This window comes from Ursus maritimus, unplaced genomic scaffold, assembly GCF_017311325.1.
Source record: "Ursus maritimus isolate PB19 unplaced genomic scaffold, ASM1731132v1 scaffold_10, whole genome shotgun sequence".
Classification (NCBI taxonomy): domain Eukaryota; kingdom Metazoa; phylum Chordata; class Mammalia; order Carnivora; family Ursidae; genus Ursus; species Ursus maritimus.
In genome coordinates, this window is record NW_024423344.1 from 5188903 (window position 1) to 5200158 (window position 11256).

At 46.0% G+C, this 11256-nt stretch overlaps 1 long non-coding RNA gene across 1 annotated transcript; it reads right to left on the minus strand.

Annotated features, from left to right (window-relative positions):
- Positions 1-501: 501 nt before the first annotated feature.
- On the minus strand, positions 502-6358 carry LOC103664299. Its single transcript, XR_568978.2, has 3 exons — positions 6285-6358; positions 4761-4844; positions 502-2058 (listed from the first exon to the last, which is right to left on the minus strand). It is a non-coding gene; the product is annotated as an uncharacterized LOC103664299 (long non-coding RNA).
- Between the last annotated feature and the right edge of the window lie 4898 nt (positions 6359-11256).

The window sequence follows — 11256 nt, forward strand, 5'->3', positions numbered from 1 at the left end:
CTGTGCCCGGCACAAAGGAAGTACTTGTTAAATCTGAGTGTCTTTTCCATCATGAGTTTGGAGAACTTGGAGAAATTCCGTATGTCGGAGCAGGATAGGGAGACAGCAAGCCAGGGGCAGAAGGGCTGGAAGTGGGTACTGAGACGGAGGGCAGGGTCTTTGAGGCACCCCCAGGGAGGCACAAGCCCCCCAGGGTCTTTCAGAGACTCAGAGGAGAAATAACTTTCTACTTCTAATTTATAGATTTAAAAATATATTACATTTTTTCCATGATTTTTGAAGTCATGTTCCAATTACATGACCTACAAAACTAAAATTAAAACACTTTGGTATTTTTCTATTGCATAATTCAAGAGCTGTAGGAAGCTATTGCTTAAACGTGCATTTACTTGTGGCTAAAAGAACAAACAAACAAAAAATGTCAGAGTCTAATTATTTGGCTCAAAAAAATACATAATGCTGGGGCAGCTTAGGAAAAAAAAATGAGTTCCACAAAAGTAGCTTACCAAAAATCATAAAATTAGCCATCAAAATAAAAGTAGTTGACATTTGCATGCTGATGGGGTCCTGCCCCTGAACGAAATGCCCCAGTGGCCAGTCATCCTTTCAGGCCCTTGGCCTGGAAATTTACCCTAAAAGGGCCCTGGGGGGCCCTGAGAGAAGAATGACCTGATTCCTACAGTCAGGGGGAATCTCAGTAGATCTTTAAGGTAATGAAGAAGACACTGATTTTTAAATTGATTTATAATACCATCACTCCTGCTTCTTAAAAATATATACATCCCTTCCCCAAAAGCTACATTTCTGCAAGTGAGGAATCAAAGGGTTACACTGCTAGTGATGGGGGTGGGGGCATGGTCCTCCCCCCCTCCCAGCTCTTGCACGAAGGAGCAGGATAGCAGGAGGGACCGGGTTACATTGGTCCACATGTACTGGGAAGCAGGATGTTGTCTGTTCCAAGCCCTTCACCTTCCTCCCAGGCCCTGTCCTGGGCAGTGACCCCGGGTGGACCAGGCCAGCTCTCTCTCTTCTGTGCTTTCCAACAGGCATGGGTCTTCCTCTCTTCCATTCATCCCTCTGGCTAAGATTTGGGGTAAGGCTTGGAAAGAGGCAGCCCCATCAAGCCCGAGGCCTCAGCTGTGTGCTGTAGTCTGGTTTCCAGAGTGTTTCGAAGCCTAGCAAGCAAGAACATGCTACTTTGGTTTACTTGGCCATTGTAGTTTGGGTGGAGGCCTCCTTCCTGGAGACTCTGGAGCCCAGAGAGGGCTGGGTCAAAGCCAGGCTCAGCATTCCTAGGGCCATGACAGCTTCTTAAAACCATCAGAACCACCAAGCTGAAGCACACCTCGTCCCCCATCACAGCCGGACACGCCAGCACTGGACAGGGTCCTTCCACCATCACCTAAGTGCTAATGATGGGGACACGAGAGGGACATGGCAGATGCCTGGAGAGCCAGACTCCACCACCTCCAGGTACCTTCTCTCCCCCGCCCCATCCCACATCCTGGCTGCAAACCAAATGCTTCCTGGACTGCCCCAGAAAACTTAGCCCGGCCCTCTATCAACTTTCTGAAACTTGGAAGCCAAACCACGGGCACTTCATCATGGGCCACAAGGGTCATGAAGACGAGTCCAGTGTTCTGAGCACGAGAAGAGACAACAGACATTAGCGAGGCCTGGGGAAGGACAGTTCTCACCAGAGGCCCAGGACGGCTTCAGCCCAAATCCTGCCGTGTCTCCAGGTGGCCCGTAAGCAAGAAGCAGCCTCAGGCTGATGAATGCCTACGTGACCTCTCGCACAGGCACCGTGAGCTCCCTCACGCCTCTCCTGTGCCACTTTCCACACGAGCTTCATAAAAATTATAAGCTACTTTATCAGGGGTTGCTTGGAAATTCTTGAGGCCTCTTAAAATGCGGAGGTTTGGAGAAGTGAATCCAGAAGGGCAGGAGGTGTCTGAATGACTAAGTATCAAGCTGGCGACCTCCAGGCAAAATGCTGGGTCTCCCGATACTTCCAAGGGAGGGTGGCAACTGAGAGGGACCTCTCCTTTGCCGCAGCTGAAACAGAAAGAGTTAAGAAGAAAATGCTCAAAGGTCAGGAAATCCGATCCTGGATTTCCACAGCAGCCTTCCCTCTGCCCACACATTCCCACTAACCATCCAATGATAGGTTGAAGTCCTGCCAGATGCCACTTGAAAGGGGGTGGTTTGCTCTGTGCTTGCTGGAACTGCAAGTCTGCACGTCGAAAGCCTTTGATAAATGTTTGACAACACGACTCCTGCTCTGCTCTCCCCTCAGCCTGGATCAAGTGTAGGGGGCCTGGATCTCCTGGGGGTGGTGGGGGCACCCTGGCCTTTACGCAGACCAGCTGCACACATGGCCAGAGCCCCCACCAAGCTCTACTCCACGAGAGTCCGGAGGACCACAAGACACTTCTCCGTGCACTCACACAGCTCGTGTGCTGAGCTGTTACTGTGTGCCCGGCGCACTTCGCGTCAGCTGGTCACCTGTCAGCAGCTCTTTGCTGAGGGCTTGTTGTGCCCGATGCTCTTCTAAGGGCTGGGGACACAGGGACCAATCAAATAGTGCCTTCCCACCAAGGACCTTACATTGTCAGTTAGGGAGATGGTGTGATGTAACAATGGCTGGTGCCGGGGCAAAACCGGAGGAACTGGAGCCTGATGGGGTAAAGTCTGGGGAAGCGTCAGGGGGGATGGAAGCCCAGGGGGGGCGCAGAAGTCGGAGGGGTCAGTGTGTGCTGGAAGTTCTTTGCGATGCGTGCCTGGTTTGCAGCATGTGCTGATTTCCATGGTGTAAACGCTCCCTCTGTGGCAAATTTCACGTTACCAAGGTGATGCCACCAGATGTACTGTTGGGAAGAGATGCCACAATTGGCTCCTTGGCGTTGGTCTGAGCTGTCTCAGGCTCTCCCCTGGGAGGTAAGATGTCCCCATCAGAGGCTGCATAGTGTGGAGGCGAAGGCAATGAACTCTAAAGCTGGACAGACTGCGTTCAAATCACAGCTCTGATGTTTATTAGCTGTGTGATCTTAGACAAGTAATCTAACCTTTCTGTGCCTTGGCTTATCCTCCTGTAAAATGGGCACAAGAGTGCCTCGGGATTATTATGAGTAATAAGGGAGTTTATGTTTTTAAAGTGTTTAGAAAACATCTAACATGTAGCAAGTGATATTTAAGTGTTTTCCAAATAAAACATAGAAGAAAGAGGAGCACAGTGGTCTGAGTTCATGTTATGGAACCTTCTGGGTCCAAGAACCAATTCACAAACAGGTGCTATGTTATCAAAGCAGCAGAATGTCAGCCAATAGTGTGAAGGAAACCTTTTGGGTTTTGTTTTTTAAAATACATCATTAGTCTTTGGCAGAGTTCAGTGCTTTAAGATAGACATCTACAGCCTTTGAGGAGACAGGCTCATTTCTACCAGAGGGCCTCTGCACATGCTCTTCCCTCTGCTCTTCCCACAGACATCTCCTGGCTCATTCACGGTCCTCTCATAAGTCACTTTCCCAATGAAGCTGCCTCTAACCACCTAATTTTAAATCGCATCCAGCTTCCATATTCCCTTCCCAATTTTCCCATAGACGTTGTTGCTTATTTATTTTATTTTCTCTCATGTCCTACTAGAATGTAAGTGCCATGCGAGTTGAGATTTTGACATTTTTGCTCACTGTTGTATTCGTGCTTAAAAAGTACCAAAGCTGGTGCTTCCTAAGTATTTGTGGCATGAATAGAGGACCATGTTGTTTCAGGCTAGGCTAAGTTGTCAGTTATTAACTTCATAATATTCATGCCAAACTGCGCTAAAGCTTTGGTTGTAAATTTGAACATTCTGGATTTTAACCCAAATATCAAGGTAGTTCAGGAAGACCTATCAATAAGATCGCCATCATACGATTAACTCATTGCTTCAACTCATCCTTGAATATTTTGTCTTACAGACTTTTCTTCATGCTTATCCCTCCCGCTGGACCTGGACAGGAATTACTGAGAATTAATATACCAGGCACAGAGTAAATAAACTTTCTCTACCTGTGAAGAACCCTCGTTTTCTACATAAGGAGGCTGCATCCATCCAAGGTGGCGGCTAGTAAATGGCAGAGCCAGGAATTTGCTCAGACCTATCAAACTCTAACCCTGTGTTTTGTCTGCTATGTCATGTGGCCTCCAAGTACAAGTTCTAGCTTTTTGATTTATTAGTTTTGCTTTCTTTTCTTCCACAACAAAGTGGAGTTTATATACTCAAAGACCAATGTAGTTCTCTTTCCAGGAATGATACATTTTAGGCATTGGTATCAATCAATTAATTGGTAGATGTCATGTTCCTCTTTTCTCCCATTTTTTTTAGATCCCATGGTCTTTTGATCTTAGTATTTTATTTTATTTTATTTTATTTTATTTTATTTTATTTTATTTTATTTGTCAGCTCCATACCCAGTGTGGAGCCCAACACAGGGCTTGAACTCACGACCCTGAGATCAAGAGCTGAGGTGAGTCGGACGCTGAACCGACTGAGCCACCCAGGCACCCCTGGTCTCGGTATTTTAAAATGTATCTACTTTTTCTTGATAACTAGCTTATCTATCTCTGTCATTTACCTAGGATAATATATGCAAGGCATTGTTCTAGGAAGTACGTATAGCAATAATGAGCAACACAGGAAAGTTCTCATGGTACTTTCATCTGAAGGTAAATAAAAATTTCCCCAACATTCATTCAACAAAATTTGATTGAATGCTCACTGGTGGCAGGACGCTGTTTAAGCACAGGAGATACAAAGATCTTATCTTTATCCTCAGAAGAGTGTTCCACATAGTAGGAGGTATCTGTAAAGAATTAATAGCATATTGTAAAAAATTCTGCAGATTCCCCAAATGGTCAAATTGATAACAAGTGTAATTACCTACCACTTCATAATGTAGCTTTTCTGCAGCAGGGTCCTCAGGCAATCAGAGCCCCTGCCTCTGAGCTACCAGGAAGACTTACACACACACACGCACGCACGCACGCACACACACGCGCCGTAGATAAAATCAGCCTTTCATTTAATCTATCAAATGAATGATGTGTATGTTTCACATCTGTGTACATAAACTTTCTACTAACACTTCCTTAATACATCTACAGTGCCTATAAAACACTATGGGTATTACCACAAGATACGTGTGAGCTATGATGAACTCTTTCAGTAATAACCATGATTAATTCATAATCATCGTAACTCATTCATGACTTCCAAGAAAGTCAGGCTCACACTCTCCATGGTGCATTTCAAAATGCTTTTGCAAGATTGGCATAACATAACACAGTAGCCACCTTTAAAAACCATGACCTGAATGGGAAGTATACCTGACTGCTTAAAATTTTAGAAAACTGTCATCCCGAGGTCTCTGTCCTGGGTGCATTTGGGCATCAATACATCACTAGCTCTGCCTTGGTTGGGAGACTGACCACATGACCTCAAATATTCCAAACAATTCAAGAGTTCCAGGAATCCCTATAATATGGCTAGGTGGTCATTTTCTTTTGCAAAATTTAGGCAGGAACAGGCCACCCTTCTCCCTGTCCTCTCACCAGAATCTCCAGGGGCCACTGTTATCAGCACAATCTTGCTTGGCTGCAAAGGGACCCTGAACCACTTCCTCTACAGACTTGTAATTGCAAAAAACACCTCTTTTGTTCTTGACAAGCCAACAGGGTTTTTTAAAGAATTTCCTAGAAACTAAAGTAAGTTAAAAATTGATAGAATTGCCAGGTGTGACAAAATCACATACAGAAGAGGAAAATTCCACAATAACAGGGTTTAGCAAGGAGCCAGCATGATGCTACACAAGCAAATTCTGGCCTGAAGTTGTCCTACCACATTCAGAGCTGGTGGAAGATCTCATACTTTTCTGAAAATCTCCAGTCCAATTCCAGGTCTGAGGGACTTGATAGCTCCATTACTCCTCTGGGATCTGGCCTTGCCCAGTACCCCTAACCCACCCACCGCAGGACTTGGGCCTCCTGTCTGTCTGTTCCTATAACCTGGTTTCTCTGTTGTCAATTCCTCTTTCTGACTGGTGTGTCAGAAAGCCAGTCAAGCCAGTCGTAAGGACTGCTCAGCCCCTTGGTGGTGGCTCATGTCTGGTCTGGACACCTCAGCAGAATCGGACGCAGCACACGTCTTACTTAGACCTTCACCACTCATCCGCTGACATCAGCTTCCAGAGGCCAACTCAATCCCTCACCTTAAACCAAACCTCTCAGTCCACCCTGACTCTCACCTCGTTTGCAGGGGAGAGGCAGGCACATGCCTTGTTCTGAGCTCAGCGAAGGACCACATCCTCCAGCTCTGGCCACCAGCTCCTGTCTCCTCCCTTGGCTCATCTGGATGGCTCATCCCATGAGGAAAGCTTCCATCTCTCCTTGAGTAGCTTGACGTACATTCTTACAGTTCATGAGAGTTAATTACACATTAGAATAACATCCACACCTAGATTTGTCCCACCATGAGAAAGCATATGAGCATTTCCTCACAGGAAGATCTCCGAAAGTGCTGGCTCACAAATGGTTTTACTTAAAATGAATGTATGAAAATGTTTAACAATGATCTAGTAACAAGATATAAAAGTTCTTACTTAGGAGATGAGTAACCATGAAAGTGAGACAATAAAAAGAGTAAATTCAAGTTCTTGATAATCATCTCATAGTCTTTTCATCGCGGCATGACAAATATGGTAGGGAGGTAGGGAGGAAAAATAGATGTTAGCTTAACCCCAACCGCCCTAGGACACCAGCGGCCATTTATTGCGTCCCCTCCCTTCTCCCTAAACGTGGAATCTAGGGAGCTGCCAAAATGAGTTCGTGGCACAAAAGGACAAATGCTGTATGATTCCTCTTATAGGAGCTACTTAGCACAGGAAAATCCACAGAGACACAGAGCAGAATGGTGGCCAGGGAAGGCAGTGGAAAGTTCTCATTTAATCAGTCAAGAGACTCGGTTTGGGATGATGAAAAGTGCCAGAGGTCGATGGTGATGATGGTTGCACAACAGCGTGAATGTACCTAACATCACAGACCTGTACACTGAAAAATGGCTAAAATGGTAAATTTTTATGTTACATATATTTTACCCCAATTTTTAAAGTGACAAAATTGAACATTCAGAACTCAGAAGTGTTCTCTTCCAATGAATCGTGTATTTTTGTCATTTATTTTACTTCGATTTAACAAACACGTGAGATCCCAGACGCAGAGCTAGGTGAGAGAGGTATAAAGCAGGTGGCCAGATGCGTTATTTTTGAACCAGGTGTGTCGTGTTGAGCCTCATAGTTTGCCTTTGTACTTTCTGTCTAGGAAACAACTTGAGAAAGTACTGAAAATACGCACGTGTCCCATCTCCTGAGTGGCCTCGAGTGTGATGTTCCTGGGTAGTCTTGTCTGCCTTCTAGACCCAGGAGCCCACTGCTCACCACAGCCTCCATCCCCACTCCCGATCATGCCCTCACTCCGCCCCCATCCCCACCCTAACCCCCACCCCCACCTTCACTCCCGCCCCCACCCCTGCCCCATGCCCGTGCCCTTCCCCTTCCCCTACACCCTGGCTTGCTCATGCGCGTGGGCCTCCAGGCTGGCCCCTGACTTTGTAGGCAGCAGAGGGAGGCATGTACCCCACACCCCTCAGACAGCCCCACACCCTGATGGTGTCTGTTTACAAATGTGTGGTTCCCAAAAGGTTGTTTTTCATTACTTTTCCTTTTTCTCCTGTCCCACAATGTTCACCTTTTTTTTTTTTTAAGATTTTATTTATGTATTACAGAGAGAGAGAGAGAGAGAGCCCACAAGCAGGTGGAGTGGCAGGCAGAGGGAGAGGGAAGAGTAGGGAGGGGCTTGACCTCAGGACCCTGGGATCATGACCTGAGCTGAAGGCAGACACTTAACCGACTGAGCCACCCAGCCTTCATCTTAAAGTAAGGAATATTGGGCAACTTTATTTTTGAAAAAGTGACTACCTTAAATGGAAAATATTTTATTTAATTTCACCTCAAATCTCTTTGACGGAAAAAAGACAGTTGTTATATTTTTATTATGGGGCTTATAGTTGAATTATCTAAAGGCCTGTCAACATAGTAAATGGTTATGGTTAATAAATTTGCTTTTGGAATGTTGATTGTGTCTGTGGGAAACATTTGGTATTGGGAAAATCTGTTTATATTCGAACATTCACCATTTTGTACACAAAGTCCTTTGTGTTTTACTGACCGTGAAAAGCCTCCTCCCTTTTTAAATGAAGTAATAGTTCAAATCAGAATGTTATCACTTTGGGAAAAAAGTGTTCTTTCCAAATTCTATGAGCAGTGTTTTTGACACATTAATGTTCTTGGAAGGAACATCTTATAAGTAAAAATGTGGTTGTGAATGTGTGTGTGTGTGTGTGTGTGTGAAAAATCCTGCTTCACATTGATTAAGACTAGTTCAATTCCCCTCCAATTCCAGGGGAGTCAAAATAACTTTTGGTGATGCAGAGAATGAGCTTCAAGAATATAACCGGCACACAATCAGTAAAAAGTAAACTTGGTGAAATTTTCTTTTAAATTTGGCCTTTCACTTATTTGAAAGCAAAACATTAATTTTGGGAAAAAAATACGGACAAAATCCACACTAAATATAAAATATAAGATGTGATGACAGTTTTCAATAAAATTTTCATATCATTTATATATTATTTGATCAGAACATTTCTCCCAAATTCCAAATACTCTTGCCTCCGATTAGCTCAAAAGTGACAGAATATGGACACAGTCTGACTTTCAAACCCTGTGGGGCGACAGTCACCGAATGACAGAGACTGTAGCAAACAGAGGGGCCGGGATAGTGTGAGCCCTATGGAGTCTGGGAGACTCTGCCCTTCACCCCAGTCCCTGGTTAAAGCTGACCCTGCTTTTCTGCTGTGGGGGTGGGAGGGTGGGAGCAGTACTGACTGACAGTAGGAAGCTCAAGAAATGCAGAGCCTGACTAACAGACACAGCCCCTTCTGTGCCCTGTCTAGGAATGGAGGCAACCAACACAGGCTGTGCAGTTGTCCAGAGACCAAACAAAGTTGTAGCAGGAGGCCTTAAGATCCCATAAATTCCAACATGGTACACAGGCTGCTCAGTACAGTTCTTTGATTTCCTTTTCCAGGCAGGAATCTTGTCCCTGCCCTTTTCGGTCTATAGCATTGGGGAAGATGCTGGTTGGTCTTTTGGGGTGATGTGACCTGCCAGTAATAGGACTGGAAGACACGATGAGCAGCAGCCAATGAATAAAGCTTCTCCCGGGGGGACCTCCTCACACATGGTGACCAGTGCCTGGATGCTTCCATGGCTTCTTGGCTTTGCTCCTTCCTTCTCCTGGCCAATTCAGTGACCTGAACTAACACAGGACAGGGGACACCCGAAAGGTCAGGTTATGCAGAGTCACTGAAGGCTTCCTATGAGGATGCGTTCTTGGAGGGCTTGGGGTAGTGCCTTGCAAAGCCCAAAGCATATCTCAGAGGGCTCTTCCCTGTACCCCCTTCAGAGCTGCCAGAAGCTTCGGCACCATGGGGGAAATCTCAGGCTCTTTTTCTCCAGGTTTTGGAATAGCTGAGTTGAAATAAATACTTGGGAAAACAAATTCTTCTTTAAATTCTCTTCCAATAAGCTGAACTGAGATTTAAGTACTTGTAAGAGGGGCTTTTGTACATTTCACCTCCTCCCTTTTTTCAGAGCAGTGAAAAACATTCCCTAAATGAAGTTTTAGGTGGAAGCCCAATGTGTAAAGTCTGTCCCCCAGGATTGTCAACCCCCCCATCCCCATGGTGACCCCCAGGGAGGAACTCCTGGGAATCACAAGGTTCTGTCTGAGAAACACTGATCCCGACAAATTCCCAGGAACAGCCCCACACTAGCCCTGTTCGTTCCCTCTAGAGGCCCCCTCCGTTCAGACTCAGACCCGTTGGAGTACTGGAACCCAGCAGAGGTTTCTGCCCTGCCTGGGGGAAGGCAGGGTATCACAGATCCCTTTGGGAATTGGGAACTGTGGACTCTCAGACCAGGAATTTGCATATACATACAAAATTTTACGTGTAAATTTAGGCGCTCCATGGATCCTTTGAGGCCCATCCATACAGTTCAGCGGCACCACAGTCCCTGCAAACGGATCTTTAATGGAGAGATTTCATTTTGGATTGTAAGCGAGACATGTTAGAAATCATTCCTTTACTGAACAAATAGCTTTAGAGTAATCACGATGAGTCAGGTTCTTTTCTAAATGCAGGGATTCAACAGGGACTGAGACAGATCAAGTCTCTACCATTAGCGAGCTTACATTTTAGAGGGGAAGAGACAATAGAAATAGTCGAATAAATCGCATGGTGAGTTCTGATTCTGATAAATAAATGAAGAGAACTAATGGGAGGTGCTGGCGAGAGTGTGTCAGAGCCCCCACCGCTGCAGGAGGGGAGGATCCCTTCTGGAGACAGTATGTGAGCTGAGACCCGGAGGATGAGAACTCTCTAGGGAGTGCTGGGGGACAGGCAATCCAGGCAGAGTGAGCAGCAAGTGTGGGAACAGGGAGCAGGAGCCTGTCAACAAGAAGAAAGCAAGAAAGCAAGTGTGCTGGGCAGTCATGCTAGGAGACACACTGGAGGGGGTTGTGGTTTATTCCTAGTGTAAAGAGGTATGTCTGGGTCTTGGAAGAAGGACAAGGACAAGACCACCTGCTTCCACGCACTCCACATAACCGGCCCCTGACGCCTTATTCCGTGGTGTTCCTCCCAGAGGACACCCCCCTTCTGCCTGGAACGGGCCTCATTCTGGTCCAAGTCTTCTCTCTTTAAGGAGAGGCAGCATCTCCCCTCTCTGTGCATCTCCCACGGTGCTGCACACAGGGAACTGGCCAACTGTCGGCTCCCATAAGTGTTGAAAGAAAGCAGTCGGCGTCGGTGTGGCCCAGGCCTTCCGCCGTGTCAGGGTTGGAGTGACTCCTGACCAGCCTAAGATCAACCTCAGATGAACACCGAGCCGAGAGCCCTGCCTGTGGGGCCACCGAAGGCCTCACTCTTTAGTAGGTGACTTCTTTACACTTGTGGGGTACATGTGTTTTAAACATGTGTTTGCACCAGCTGGTAAATTTTATAAACCAAATTTATTAACTGTGTAAACCATTAAATGTGTAAGTAAATAAACTTTTAGGACTATTTGTGGCAGAGATTTCCTATAGTGCAAGATGAAA